The sequence below is a fragment of the Otolemur garnettii genome, unplaced genomic scaffold (assembly GCF_000181295.1).
Source record: "Otolemur garnettii isolate 467f Iridium unplaced genomic scaffold, OtoGar3 scaffold00082, whole genome shotgun sequence".
NCBI lineage: Eukaryota > Metazoa > Chordata > Mammalia > Primates > Galagidae > Otolemur > Otolemur garnettii.
The window spans coordinates 1,356,783-1,371,995 of NW_003852477.1; positions in this window are offsets into that span (position 1 = coordinate 1,356,783).

Consider the following 15,213-nt stretch of genomic DNA (forward strand, 5'->3'; position numbering starts at 1 on the left):
AAAGAAAGAAAGAAAGAAAGAAAGGAAAAAAGAAAACAATGTATAATAAACAGAAATGAATAAAATAAATAAATCCAAAAAATTGGATCATTTTCCTTACAGTGGAGGAGTTGGGGCTGAGAAGTGTTTAGAAGGTGGTGGTTAGCAATATGTTAATGAGAATTCAAGCCTAAAGTGGAAGCTTTGAACCCCCAGTTGTTATTCTAGAATAGCTCTTCTACGAGCAAGCACATACTTCTCATTTGCAGGAAGCGTGGGTTCCTTCTGACAGCCCAAGGCTCACAGGCCAGTGTCCGTTCTTCACACCAGGGCACTCCCAGTCAGTGTTTCGGCTTCCCTGCCTCTCTCTGGAGCCTCTGATTGGCCGTCTTTCCTGCTACTTCACAGTCATTTTTTCATCTGTTTTTGATGGCCAGGCAGACACAAAATGACACTTCTTTGCTGTCATTTCCCTTTCTCTGAGTACTACAGAGTTAAACATATTTGTAATATGATTGCTAGCCATTTAAGATTCTTTTAAAAAATTATTTACCTGTTTCTCTAATTTTTTTGATTTATAGTTTTCATTTACTTTAAGCATCCTGGTTACTAAAACTTTATACTTTTGTGTGTTAGAATATTTTATTCTAAGTCAGCATTGGTATTTTACTTTGCAACTTGAGGTTATGGTGTAAAATAATCTTTTCATTCTACAAAATAACCTTTATAGCTTGCTTTCCTCCTCTTCCCATTTGTTGTGTTAGAAGGAACATAGTGTCAGAAATATTTTAGGACTAGCAGGCATATTTTAGTCTATCTTAGCTGGCATCTTGGAACCCTGTTTACTAACTCTGGGTTCTCAGATGAGTTATCTGATTTCTCCGTGTCTCTCATTTGCAGCATGGGGTATTATGAGATCATGAGGATGAAATGGTTATGTACATAATGCCCTTGAATAGTGCCTGACATGTATCTCCCGCCACGTGATTGCTATTATCAATCTTACTAGGGTCCTTGGTCTAATTTCAATTTGTTTTTCGGTTAAGCAGTCCATCCACTTTTTAATTAAAAAAAAAAAGCTCCCCCTGTTATGAACCATGCTACTATACATATGTGAGTCTGTTTCTGGGCTCTCTCTACTGTTCCATTGGACTCCTGGTCTTTTTCCAAGTCAATACTTTACTATTTTAATTAGTATAATTTATTGCGAGTGTTGCTACTTTGTAGGACAAGACCCTCTTCTTATTCAAAATTGCCTTGGCTGGTCTAGTTTTTCATACTTCCATAAAAACTATAGGTTTATTTTATCACTTATATGAAAATATGATATTGATTGGAACCACATTAAATTTATGGATTTTCTTGGAGCTCTTCAGCATACTTATGATATCAAGTATTTCTTCTTCAGCCTTCAAAAATATTCTGCAAAATTTTTCATAAAGGTTTTGCATTTTTTCATCAGATATATTTCTACCTGTAGGTGCCCATAGTTTCATGGTCAGTGTGAATGGCTTCTTTTATTTCATATTTTCTAATTGGATTTTCTTGTCCTATAGAAATGATGTTGATTTTTGTATATTGATCTTGTGTCTAGAAATCTTGCTGAATTCTGTTTAGTTCTAATAGCTTATAGAGTCTCATAGCTTCATTTTTTTTTTTTTAGACACAGTCTCACTCTGTTGCCCTATGCTAGAGTGCTGTGGCATTATAGCTCACAGCAACCTCAAACTCCTAGGCTCAAGTGATCCTCTTGCCTCAGCCTTCTGAGTAGATGAAACTACAGGTGCCAGCCACAACTCCCAGCCAGTTTTTATTTTCTTAGTAGAGATGGCATCTCACTTTTGCCCAAGCTGGTCTCAAACTCCTGAGCTCAAGTAATCCACCTATGTCGGCCTCCCAGAGTTATAGGATTGATTACAGGCATGAGCCACAGTGCCAGACCTTCATAATTTGTTTTTTGTTTTTATGCTTTGGCTAGGATTTCAAGTGCTATGTTAAATAGTAGTAATGATAGATGGTATCCTTGCTGCAGTGTCTGGTTTAGATAAAATATTTCTAAGATTTCACTGGTAGAGGACATTCTCTTCCCTTTCCTTTATGCTAAGAGTATTTGTCATGAATGGATATTAAATTTCATGGAATGCTTTCTTAGTATCTGTAACCAATCATTTTCCCTTTAATCTGTTAATATGATAAATTATACTTATAACCTTACCTAAGTTAAACCATGTTGAGATTTGCCTTATCTAGTTTGTATCAGGAAACATTCCACCTATCAGACTGGCAAAAAATCCAAGGGTTCGATAAGCCACTCTGTTGTTAAGACCATGGCGAAATGGACATTATCATATGTTTCTTATAGTATAATAATTTGCATAAACCACATGGAGAGAAAACTGGCAAATCTTTCAAAATTTGCAAAATTACAAATACAAAGATTCTTTTATCTGGTCACCCCATTTTTAGGAACTTATCCCTCAGATAGTCACCTGTGGGAAATGATAGATGTGCACTCTTCCTCACTACAGCATCCCCTGTAGTAATAACAAGTGAGATGCAGCCCAACTGTTCATTGAGGAGACTAGTTAAGTACATTAAGAGTTGTTTTACAATGGAGTTTTGGGCAGCTATAAAAAGGAATGGGGAAGCTCTTTGTGTTTCTGTGGAGAGATAATACGGTTAAGTGAGAAAAGTAAGAGATACATGTTATGCTTTTGTGTAAAAAAATAATGGTGAAAAGAAAACATACAAACACAAACAGGCACATATCTACAAAGAAAAGCACAGCAGTGTATTTTTTTTTAACACACAAAAATCCGATTGGAAACAGCAATGTATGTTGAAGGCTTTCTGTGTGCTAAGAACCCTACAAGGCGCTGAAGACAGAAAGGAGAACGAAATGCCTGCTCTCATTAAGTCTACTATTTCTCTATGAGGAGATAAAAATACACAAATCATAATAAATATCCTATAGGGTTCTTATCTAAGATATCATCAGAGATGCATTTTACACAGTCTCCATTTTATCTTCTCACGTCTTTAATTTTTTTCATTCAGAAGTATGTTTGTTGAAAGGGTCATGTTTATGTATAGAGATCCAGTTAATTGTTTTAAATTGCTGCACAGAATTCCATTGTATGACTTTATCACACTTCATCCATTTCTCTAATGAACATATAGTTTATACTTTGGTTTTTATTTTTCAATTGAAGCTAAAGTCAACGTTGTTTTATAAGCATCTCTATGTGTACATATTATAATTTCTCTAAGATATGTATATATTACTAGTTAGAAGTGGAATTCCTGAGTCTTTACATGCATGCTTTCAGCTCTACTACCTACTTCCAGGTTGTACTCCCAACTGGCTCATCTGAGTTTTATGCTGTCAGGTATGCGTGAGAATTCTCACTTGCCTACAACCTGACTTCACTTAACTTTTACTGACCTGGTGGTTGTAGAATGGCATCAGTTGTTTCAATTTGTGTCTTGATAAATCTCGAGTGTGAATGTACTTTCTTATGCTTATAACTCATCCACTGCTTGTTCTTCTGCAAATTACCTGTTCACATGATTTGCCTGAATTTATTCCAGGTTGTCTTATTGTGTAGGAGTTCTTTAAAGATTCTGGATAGTAATTCTTTGTATATTTGCATGTGTTTTATTCTCCCAGTATTGTTTATCTTTTGACCATGTTTATCGTGTCCTTTCATGTGCAGTAGTTTTTAACTTTGGTGTAATTAGTTATAGCATCTTGTAAGTTAATTATATCAACACTATTGAAGAATCCATCTTCTCCCCACTCACATGTAAAAATATCCTTATCATATATCAAGGACTCTTGTTTATATGGATTTGTCTGTGATTTCTGTTTTTTATGCCACTGTTCCATTTGTTTACTTCTAGTAGACATACTATTGCCATACTATTTTAATTACCATCTCTTAGTAGTATGTTTTGATATCTGGTCTGAAAAGTCCTGTCATTCTTTCCAAATTTTTTTTGCTGATTCCTGGTTCTTTCTTCTTCAGTCAGATCAGATTATCACATGCCTCGAAAAACCTGTGGTGATTTCAGTATGAATTATGAATTAACTTTGGAAAAATTTGCATCTTTATGATAAAGATCATTTCTAGGAACAATTTTTCTTTCTATTTATTCACACATTCTTTTATGCTTTCACTGAAGTTTTGAATTTTTTCCCCATGAAGATTTACACATTTTAGCTTTTGCTTTATTCCTAGGTATTTCAGGATTCTTGTTGCTTTTGTGAATAAAAATTTTTCTAGTTATTTTTTTTTTTCCATACTCCTTCTCTTCTTGGCTGTTCTTATGTGTTCCATTGGCTGTAAATCTCATTTATATGTCAAATACAGTTAAATTTATTTCTGGCCCTCTCTCTAGATGTCTTGATCCACATGACCACTCACTTCCTTTTACAGCCACTGGGAGGCTGCACAAGTTTTTTAGACTGAACATCTTTAAGACTAAAATTTTGATTCTTCTTCTCTTCCGTTCATCCATTCTCCCACCTTAACAAAATGTTTGGTCATCTACCTAATTTCTCTTGTGATGTCCTGGATGTCAGCACTTTCTTGCCTACTTTCAGTGTGCAGATCCTGTTCATTGCTGGGTTTTCTTTCCTGCTCACTTTACCCTGACCTTCAGCAATTTTGAGGCATGTGTTAATATTTCTAGCCCAGACTAATTTATTGGCTGGCCTCATCAGTACTTACACCCTTAGCAGCATCTTAGATTTAATCTATCTGGCACCCAGTTGGTGCCCAATTGATATTTGTTGAACAAATCAATGCCCCAAACTGTATTCTTACTTCATTCCCCCCAGCCTTCCACACTCAGTAAATTGCTGCACTGGGCACTTGTGTAAGCCATAGCCTGGTGTCTTATCCTTTCCAACAAACCCACATCTAGTTTGCCCTCAAGTCTTATTAATTTTGTTTCTGAAATCAACCTCCTCTGCCATTGCTGGAGTCAAAGTCTCTGCTATCTTTCATTGGTTTTGTTGTTTGCCTTTGTGCCTCCTTCCAATCTATGTTGCAAAGAGCCTGAGTGGTCTTCGTGGAACGTAAATAGGAAGCTTTATCTCCTCTTATCAAGACCTCCCAGTACCTTCCTACTCTTCCCATCCTTTAGCTCACCTGCAAGGCCTTGCTCAGTCTTGCCCATATAGCATGCCCCAGCCTAGATGTTGCCTTTTCTCACTGTGCTCTAGCCAACCCCCTTCTCTGGTTTCTTGAGCACAGCAATTCTCAGGTCCTCCATGTGTGGATGGATCCCACTTATCTATGTTGCTCAGGCTGGTCTCTAATTCCTGTCCTCAAGCAATGCTCTTGTCTCCATCTCCCAAAGTGTTAGAATTACATGTCTGAGCCTCTGCACCTGGCCTACTTATCTTTTGGATTTCAAGTTAAATATCATTTCTTCAGGAATACTTCCTTAACCCCTCAGTCTAGATGTGTCTTACTATTATATTTTCTCTAGCACTCAGTTCCTTTCCTTTGGAGCTTGAATCATATTTCAGTTTTACATGGCATATTCTATTCATGGGGTAAAAGGTGATCTGTTAATGTCTCTTTCTCTTTGTCCTGTCTCTGTGAGTAGAGAAACCTTCTTGGTCTTGTTCACCACTGGCACCTAAGAGTACTCAACAAATCTTCAAATGGATGAGGGAGTGTTATTGCTGTATTTGGCTGCATGTACCTTTAGTCACTTGTGTATATTTTTTATACATGTAGCTGAATGTCATCTGTCTTTCTCTGTCAGTGGGATCTATTGTGGCCATAAATAAGTTGTCACAATAGTTCCTCCATGTAGTTCAGAGGGTCCTCACCAGCCTTAAAATTAGCACCCAGAATTGCTCAAGGGTACTAACATCTATTCTAGGCAAGATCTGGGTGTGACAGTTATACCTTATGAAGGACACCCTATTCCTATCCCAGCCCCTGCTGGGGTGCTGCCTCTCTAGGTGACTTCAGGTACCTGACAGAACTCTTGTGAAGTGGGCTGCCATACTGAGTTTTAGCTGACTGCCGCTGGGATGGCTGTCCAGAGTTGGTGCCATGTAATAAATAATCTAGATTCCTGCTGCTTTCAGTTGATATTATAGCACTATTTTCTTATGTCAGTACAAAGACCTTTTAAAATACTGTCAAGGCTTGGCACCTGTAGCTCAGTGGTTACGGCGCTGGCCACACACACTAGGGCTGGCGGGTTCAAACCTGGCCTGGGTCTACTAAACAGCAATAACAACAACAACAAAATAATAGCTGGGCATTGTGGTGGGCACCTGTAGTCCCAGCTACTTTGGAGGCTGAGGCAAGAGAATCTCTTGAGTCCAAGAGTTTAAGGTTGCTGTGAGCTAGGAAGCCATGGCACTCTGCTGAGAGTGACAAAGTAAGACTCTGTCTCAATAAAAAAAAAAAGGTGTCAAATATTCAGTTGGTCTTCAAATGACTACCTAATATTTTCATGATAAACCATATAACAATATCAAATTAAATACAAACCAAGTCCTTACTGATTAACATCATATTTTTGCAAATATGCAAAGATTACTTTGCCATCCTCTCTTCTTTAATAAGCTAGGGTGACTATGTGAAAGTTAAAGAATAATGAATGCTTCACTATTTCTGTTTCGACAATTTCTTGGCCACCCCTGTTTCTGGGGAGTATGCAAAAATTACATTTGGGATTTTTCTACCTGCCTCCCTATTGTCCCTAACAGTAAATAAAATCCCACTTATGATTTTCATGCATTTTCTCACATTATTACTGAAAATATATTTTTATCTCTGCCTCTCCTCATAGAATGAAAGGTCAAAAAATTTTATTTCTCTTAAGGGTGTTGATATTCAGAGAGTAAATATTAGATTATGAATGGGAGAGAAGGTTTAACAAAAACTCATTCAAGATTTATAATTTTTTTTTTTTTTTGCAGTTTTTGGCAAGGGCTTTGTTTGAAACTGCCACTTCTGGCATATGGGGCTGGCACCCTACTCCTTTGAGCCACGGCACTGCCCAGATTTATAAATATTTTAAGCACTTGCAGTTAATTCTTTATGCTTTGAAGTAGTTCTATATTTTAAATGTTAGACATTTCATCTTGTTTTTGAAACCAATATATAAAAATTGCAATTCCTGGTTACTTCTATTTCTTCCTTACAATTACTTCTAATTATTAAGTCACAGAGGGTGATGGTGTGGGTTTTAAAGAGAAACTATAGCCATCTATTGGAAGGGATTATGGAAAATGACAGGGAAGGTCTAGGAAGAACATGACCCAATTTCCTTAAGCCTCCTCCACTTTGTGAATTCATGTCATACATTCCTGGGTTGTGGAAGGGAACTTTTTTCACATTTTATTTCTTAAAGTGGAAGCAAAAGAAGAGGGCTGGGGTAGGTAACTTATTAGAACCATCTTCACCCTTTCTCTACTGGTAGGCACATCAGAGTGATGTGACCAGACTGAGAATGACCAGTCAATAACACCACTGAGACCCCATGTGCCTTGTATGGACAGGGTAGTATGGGTCACAGCAGACCATTGGCCTCATTGGTCACTTGAGATTTGTGCTGATTCTTATTGACCTGTCATCTCTGGGCTTCAGTTTCATTATCTGTAAAATAAGGATAAATGTAATAATATCTACCTCCTGGATTATTACTATGTCTCAATGGATTAGTAAATGTCGTGCATGTAGAAGAGTGTTTGCTTCATAGAGAGCTCTCAGTTAATAGTACAGTTATTCAGTATTGTTAGTGAATTATGCTTGCCAATGGGTATGACTTAAGGAATATTAAAATAGCATTAATTTTTGAGACAGAGTCTGCTCTATTGCTCAGTCTAGAGTGCCATGGCATCAGCCTAGCTCACAACAACTTTAAACTCCTGGGTTCAAGCAATCCTCATGCCTCAGCCTGCTGAGTAGCTAGAACTACAAGTGTGTGCCATAATGTCCAGCTAATTTTTCTATTTTAATGAAGGCAGTGCTTGCTCTTGCTCAGGATGGTCTTGAACTCCTGAGTTCAAGCATTGCTCCTGCCTTGGCCTCTCAGAGTGCTAGGATTACCAGTGTGAGCCTCTGTACCAACCAAAATAACATGTATTTGTTCTTCATAATCCTTAGTTCCAAATGATCTAGCTCATATACCATGCCAAACAACCCACAGCAGAGTTTCCTTAATAGTGTAAAATGGATGTTTTTATGCCAAGAGATTGAGACTCAGCTTTGGTACATTCAGGTAGAAAGAAGATATGATAGAGGTAAAGTCTTCTGAGAGAAGGAGGAAGTGGAAAAGAGTCCTTCTACCCAAAGAAAAATGGGAAAGGAGAGAGAGAGAAAAAAAGCAAAGGAGGCAGACGTCTATGTGAGGGATAGTATGGTAGAATCACCCAGATAGTTTTTTTTTTTTGAGACAGTCTCACTATGTTGCCCTAGGTAGAGTGCCGTGGCATCACAACTCACAGCAACCTTAAACTCTTGTGTTCAAGCAATTCTCTTGCTCAGACTCCCAAGTAGCTGGGACTATAGGCCCCTGCCACAATGCCTGGCTATTTTTTGTTGCAGTTTGGCTAGGGCCGGGTTTGAACCTGCCACCCTTGGTATATGGGGCTAGTGCCCTACTCACTGAGCCACAGGTGCTGCCCAGTTGTCATTGTTATTTAACTGGCCCAGGCCAGGTTTGAACCTGCCACCCTCGGTGTATGTGACTGGTGCTGTAACTACTGCACTACAGGTGCCGAGGCTCAGATAGGTTTTAATTGTGTGCATGAGTGTAAGGGGTAGTGACATACTTTGACAGGAGTAGTGTGGCACAGGCTACAAGCATCTTGAAGAGGCCTGCCCTCAGCCACATCCAGTGTGGCCCACAAGTGAGAGCATAGCTTTGGTTGGGATGCTGTCTAGGCCAGTGACTCCAGCACAGGGATCTTAGTTCCCCACATGTTGTGCATGGCATGCATGGGAACTGGGAGTTTCCTAGAGTAAATGTGGAGGAGCCAAGAGGACAGCTGGACCAGCATAGGAGGCTACTGAAGTCAGGAGCCTGATACTGGGGATTATGGTCTGGTCAAGTGGTCAGCAGCAATATGTGTCATTCATGCTAAGGGATGAGTGAGGCCAGACAAGGCACCCATCACAAAGTCCAACAGAGAAGGTCACCACCCAGACCCACCACCCCTTCCGTTAATGCCATGAGGATACTCAACTTTTCCATACTCTTACTCACCTTGAAAAGGAAGAGAGGAAGGTGAGAAATAGTGTGTCTTCTTAGGGACCTGAACTCTAAATGACTACTAACTAGGGAGAGATGGCTTAAACCAGAGGTGATCAAGGCACTATAAATTTAGAGGTTCGATTGCTCTCTCCTTTTTCTTTTCTAGCCAATAATCAGCATGGAATAGGCTTCTCATACTTCATCAACTACATAATTATAGAGAAATAGAAAAGCTGTGGGGTTTTTTGTGTAAATAACCTAAATTTTAATAAATTTGAAATTTCTTGCTTTAATTTTAAATTATCTTTGTAAGTATATATTAAACATTCTTATTCCTGAATCTATATAACATATTAATAGGTCTTGGGACTGATCATTGCCTTCCTTTGGATTTTTGATACCTGAAGCCTGAATATTGTTCTCATATGAGATTTAGGTCCTAAGGTGCGGCCCAGTGGCTCACACCTGTAATCTCAGCACTCTGGGAGGCCCAGGTGGGTGGATTGCTTGAGCTCAGAAGTTTGAGACCAGCCTGAGCAGAAGCGGGACCACATCTCTAAAAAGTAGCTGGGCATTGTGACAGGTGCCTATAGTCCCAGATATCAGGGAGGCTGAGGCAAGAGAATCACTTTATGCCCAAGAGTTTGAGGTTGCTGTGAGCTATGATGCTATGGCATTCTACCCAGGGTGACAAAGTGAGACTTTGTCTCAAAAAAAAAAAAAAAAGATTTAGGTCCTGGATAGTTAAGGTCCCTCCCACACAGAGTTCTTTATAATGAGAGAGGGGTAGATCCTTGCTCATGGTTGTGAGGAATTTGAGTGACAAGAGCCAAAGAGCTGTTCTGTTTTCCAAATATTGACCTGCATTTACTCTATTCCTCAGAGAGAGTCTATACACACTTCCGCATTTGACTTTCTGTGGCATCATATAGATGGAAAGGGGTACATGGCTGCCACATATCAACTTACAACTTGCATTTACCTTTCTTTTCCAGAGCACTGCCCAGGACTGAAGTTCACTTGAAGCTTTTATTAAATAATTATGTTACATCTTAATTGCCTGTAAAGGAAAGATGATAGAAAGGAAGAAAGGCTGGATGGAGGGAAGAAGACTCATTTTATGCGGTCTTCTTAGAGAATGGTGAAGCTGTGTTTAAAAACACTCATGACACTGGTGATGATAAAGATTCTAATGCCATCTCTAGGATATGTAATGAAACATCTATGTACTGATTAAGGCTTGCTAATTAATTTGCATGAACTAGGAAAAGGTGTGGCCTGTTCACAAAATCTCATTTTGTTTTCCTTCCCAAGGAGCCCAGTTTTATGACTTTTTAAAAAAATTTTTGAGACAGAGTCTTATTTTGTGCCCTCCGTAGAGTGCTATGACGTCATGCTCACAACAACTTCAAACTCTTAGGCTCAAGCAATTGTCTTGTCTCAGCCTCCCAAGTAGCTGGGATTACAGGGGGCTGCTACAGTGCCCACCTGATTATAGAGACAAGGTCTTGCTCTGGTTCAGGTTGGTCTCAAACTCATGAGCTCAGGCAATCCAACAGTCTCGGCCTCCCAGAGTGGTGAGATTATAGGTGTGAGCCACTGCCCCAGCCCAGTTTTATAACTTTTAAGTCTAGTTAGAAAGGTTCCTTCCTACATTGAGCAGACATTGTTGCCCGAGCCAGAGCAGAGTTCCTGATGCAACATGGGGCTGGGAGAAGGCATTTGGGCACAGGCAACGAGTGCCTGAGGGGTCCTGCAGCTATTGTGAGAGACACTTGTGTTCATTTGTTCATTCTCTCATTGTAAGCAAGCATCTCCTGAACACTTGTTCTGAATAAGGGATTTGACAAGGCCTTAAAAGAAAAAATTAAGTAATTGTGAAACAGTAAAGGTAGCATTAAAGTTTCTACTGGTAGCTACTTGCTTAGAATTACATATAGGGCTCAAAGACGGGAGGCATGATCACTATTCTTCAGGGAGTTACTTAACAGGGAACATAGCATAGCCAAACAAAACCAAGGTTTATTATTGAAGAAGGAGACTATAGCGTAGTCAACTAGTCATACTGACCATTGTGAGTTTGCTAGTTTTAAAAATTATTATTGTATGATGTTGGAGAGTTTACTTAAGCTCTTCAGGCCTTAATTTTCTCATATGCAAAATGGGGATGGTAGAGATTATTTGGAAGGGTTATTTGGGGGAATTATAAATGATAGATAGCAAGCCTATGGAGCATAATAGGTGCTCAATAAACAGTGGGGAAGTTTTTGTTCTCCTCTCTTTGGGTCTTCTCCTTTACTTCCTTTTCTTTCTTTGAATACTTGCCTCCCTGTTCTCTCTCCTCTTTAGTATTATATTATATAGAAATATCTGGAAAGCCAGAAGAAGATTGCATTTTACAGTTTCAAATTCAGTTATTTTTCTCTTCGTTCTGCCAGCTAGCTCATAATTATCCTTGCTCTGCAGTTAGGTGGTATCCTTTGTGAAAGTGTCATGCAGTGTTTATAGTGAGTTGTTTTTAGCCATTTAAGTAAATAAAGGTGTGATTAATGCTTAAATTAAATGTCATCAGAGATACACAGTGAGATAAATAGAGTGTGTCTAAAGAATTCAGCAGAATTAGACAGGTCGCTTGAATGAATTCTCAGTCAGTGAAAGGGAAATGGAATTTATTAAGCAAGTTATTTACATGAGCTACAGTACCAGGTTCAGTTCTTTATCTACTTTTTCTTTAACACTTTCGAAAGCCCTCTGAGTTAAATATCATTGTTATTTGTTATTCTTCACTTTGAGATGAAGTAACTGAGGATATCTAATGGTTTAAACAAAGTGGGAGTTTGTGTCGTGTAAAAGGTGTTTGGAATTCAGGGCACAGGAGGCCTCCGCAGTAAGGTTGAGTCAGGATCCCAGATGCCTGCTGCACCCAAAGAGAAACTGCTAGATTGTAGATTGTGCACATTCTAATTTTCATTAGGTAGTCCCAAATTGTCTCAGAAATACAAAGATTTTTTTTCAAGCATGTATAGACTATTTTAAAGTGTTGGCTATGTAGTAGACCAGAAGGCAAATCTCAACAAACACCAAAGAGTTATCACCATACAGACTACTTTCTCTGACTAAATGCATTAAAGAGTCAATGTAAGAAACATTCCATACATTCGGAAAGTTTATAATAGATTAAAAAATTCATGAAACTAAGAAGAAGAAATCCATATTTAAAATAAAGTGAAGATAAATGTAAGTCAATAATTGTGATATGTAGCCAAAGTTGTATAGTGCAAATGCTCTAGCCATAAATGTATATGTGAGAAGTGTTTGGTTCAATAGAAAAAAATAACAAGATATAAATCTAAAGAAAATGGAAGAAAAATAATAAGCATATGTAGAAATTAATAAAATTGAAAAAAGTAAAAACAAGAAAACTAAGACCTTTTTTTTTAAGTGACAGGATCTCACTATGTTGCCCAGGCTGGAGGGCAGTAGTGCCATCATAGGTTACTGTAACCTTAAACTCCTGAGCTCAAGCAATCCTCCTGTCACTCAGCTTCCCAAGTAGTTGGGACTACAGGTGTGTGCCACCACACCTGGATAATTTAAAAATTTTTTTTGTAAAGATAGGGTCTTGCTATGTTGCCCAGGCTGGTCTCATACTCCTGTCCTCAAGCAATCCTCCTATCTTAGCCTCCTTAAATGCTGAAATTACAGCTGAAATTACCACACTGAACCATTGTTTTTGAAAAAAAAAATGAAGTAGATAACCTCTGATCAGAATACTCAAGAAAAATGAGAGAAGATACAAATATTGAATACAAACTATAGAAGAGGTTATAATTATTAATTTGGCACAGATTTTAAAAGCCATAATACTATGGATAACATTACATCTATAATTTTAAGATGTAAAAAAGAATGATTTTCCAATTATATAAATTTGAGCAGTATATAAGTTATATAAGATATGTGTCTCACTTTTTATTAACTATCTATTTACATGTAAATATTCTCAAAGAGAAAATTGTTAAAGTATTTTACAAGTGCTTGACTACAAGGTAAGAATTCAGGAATTTGTACTATTTCTACTCATCTGAGTTTTCTAATTTTCAATAGTGACTATAGATTTTGAAATCTACTAGGAGTCTGAAGAGGGAAGAGCTGCAGTGAGTCACACTCCCTCAGGACCCATCCTAAGTTAACCTTCTAGTCCCTCCATAATGTTAACCTCCCTCTTACTGGGGAGGTTCTGGCCAACATATTGTTGTGACGTCTCCAAACACTGTTCTTTACCTTTTTCCACTGGAGAGATCTATTTCTAACTTTTAGTCTTTTTCACTCAAGGACATGGGCCCACAGCCTATTTGGCCTCATTACGTCTGTGGGCCAATGTCCAGTCCCCTGAAGTCAAGTCTGGGCCCAGCACCTAGACTGCTGTTTCTAGGAGAGGAGGGCTGAGTATTTGGGAAGTACAGAGGAGTGTCGGACCTGGTTTAAAAGCTTGAAATGTTGAGTCACACAGACATGGATTCAAATTCCCTGTTGCCTCTTACCAGCTCCGTGAACTAAGAGGCTAAGTCACATCCCTTAGCCTCTTTCATCTTTATTGACCATAATGCCATACTATAAAGATGAGATTATGTATAACAACCATCAGGTGCTCTGTACATGTCACTTCTTTTCTCTGCCTTTAGTTATTTTCTATGTTAAAAGAAACACAATAGATTGAATTTAACAGAGTTCAACTGAGCAAACCACGATCTGAGAAATGGGCAGCCATAAGAGCTAGAATAACTTCAGCGTGACTCTGGGGCTGCTACACCAGCAGATAATATACATGGACAGAAAAAGGAAAATGATGATCAGAAACTGGAAGTGAGGTGCAGGAAAGGTGGATTGGTTACAGGTTGGCATTTGCCTTATTTGAACAGTTTGAACAGTTGGCTGCCTATGATTGGTGCAAGAGTAGTTTGTAGTCTGTTTACACATATAGTTCTGTTACAGTTCATTGCCTACAGAGAAACCGTTCTGTCGACCTTAAAATGTGGAAGGAGGCAGCGTTAGGCTAAATTCCATTTAGCAGCCTATATTTCCAAATAGTTTACTAGCAGTCCTGGTGTGTGGGGAAAGGGTGACTCTTGCAGATACTGCCATTGTTTAGCATGTGGGACTTAGCATTAAACTGGATGGTGGTGTGGGCCAGAGTTGGGGAGGAAGCATATATAGCCAGTTACTCACGTACCCCATCTACATGCCGGATTTCTGCTAGTGGGGTTAATAGGTATAGGCCAGAGTTTTTCCGCAGTATATAAACATTTTACTAAGGAAAGGAGAAAATATTATTTTAAAAGTAGGAGAAACTTTCAGGTGATTGCCATAGGGTAATCCATGGTAGGGTTCTTCCAGGGAAGAGAATTGCTTTTGGGTTAAGATCACACATTGATGAATAACAAGAGGTGAAGCTGCCCCCTGCTGGATGTGAGGGGAAAAGACGGCTGGGGGGCCGGACTCCCAATAGGCAGAGTGGGCCTGGATCCTGTCAGTTGGAACACTGAGTAGGAATTGAGAATTCAGTCAGAGCAGGAAGTCAGAGTGACAGTGGACTTAAAATCACCCTCCTATGCCAGTTAATTCTTAGAAAGGTGGGGCAAGTGCTAGATTTTCTGTCATTTATGATGATCCTAGCCATTTGGGAAAAGATGACTCCACAGGCTGGAAGGATTGAGTATGTCTGTGTTGCTTGTGAGAAGTAGCAGGCACCTGAGGAAATTACTAATTCAGGGTAGTCCTGACACATTTTGTTTCATTATCTCCCACTGGAGGAGAAACTTAAGGTGAATCGTGACATGTGTAGCATTGGGGTAGGGGCTTGGTAGATATTAAGGGTCTTTACAAAGACTTAGATCCTGTGAAACAGCTGTAGTTTCTGTTCTTTTCTTTCTCTCTCTTTCTTTTCTTTCTTTCTTTCTTTCTTTCTTTCTTTCTTTCTTTCTTTCTTTCTTTCTTTCT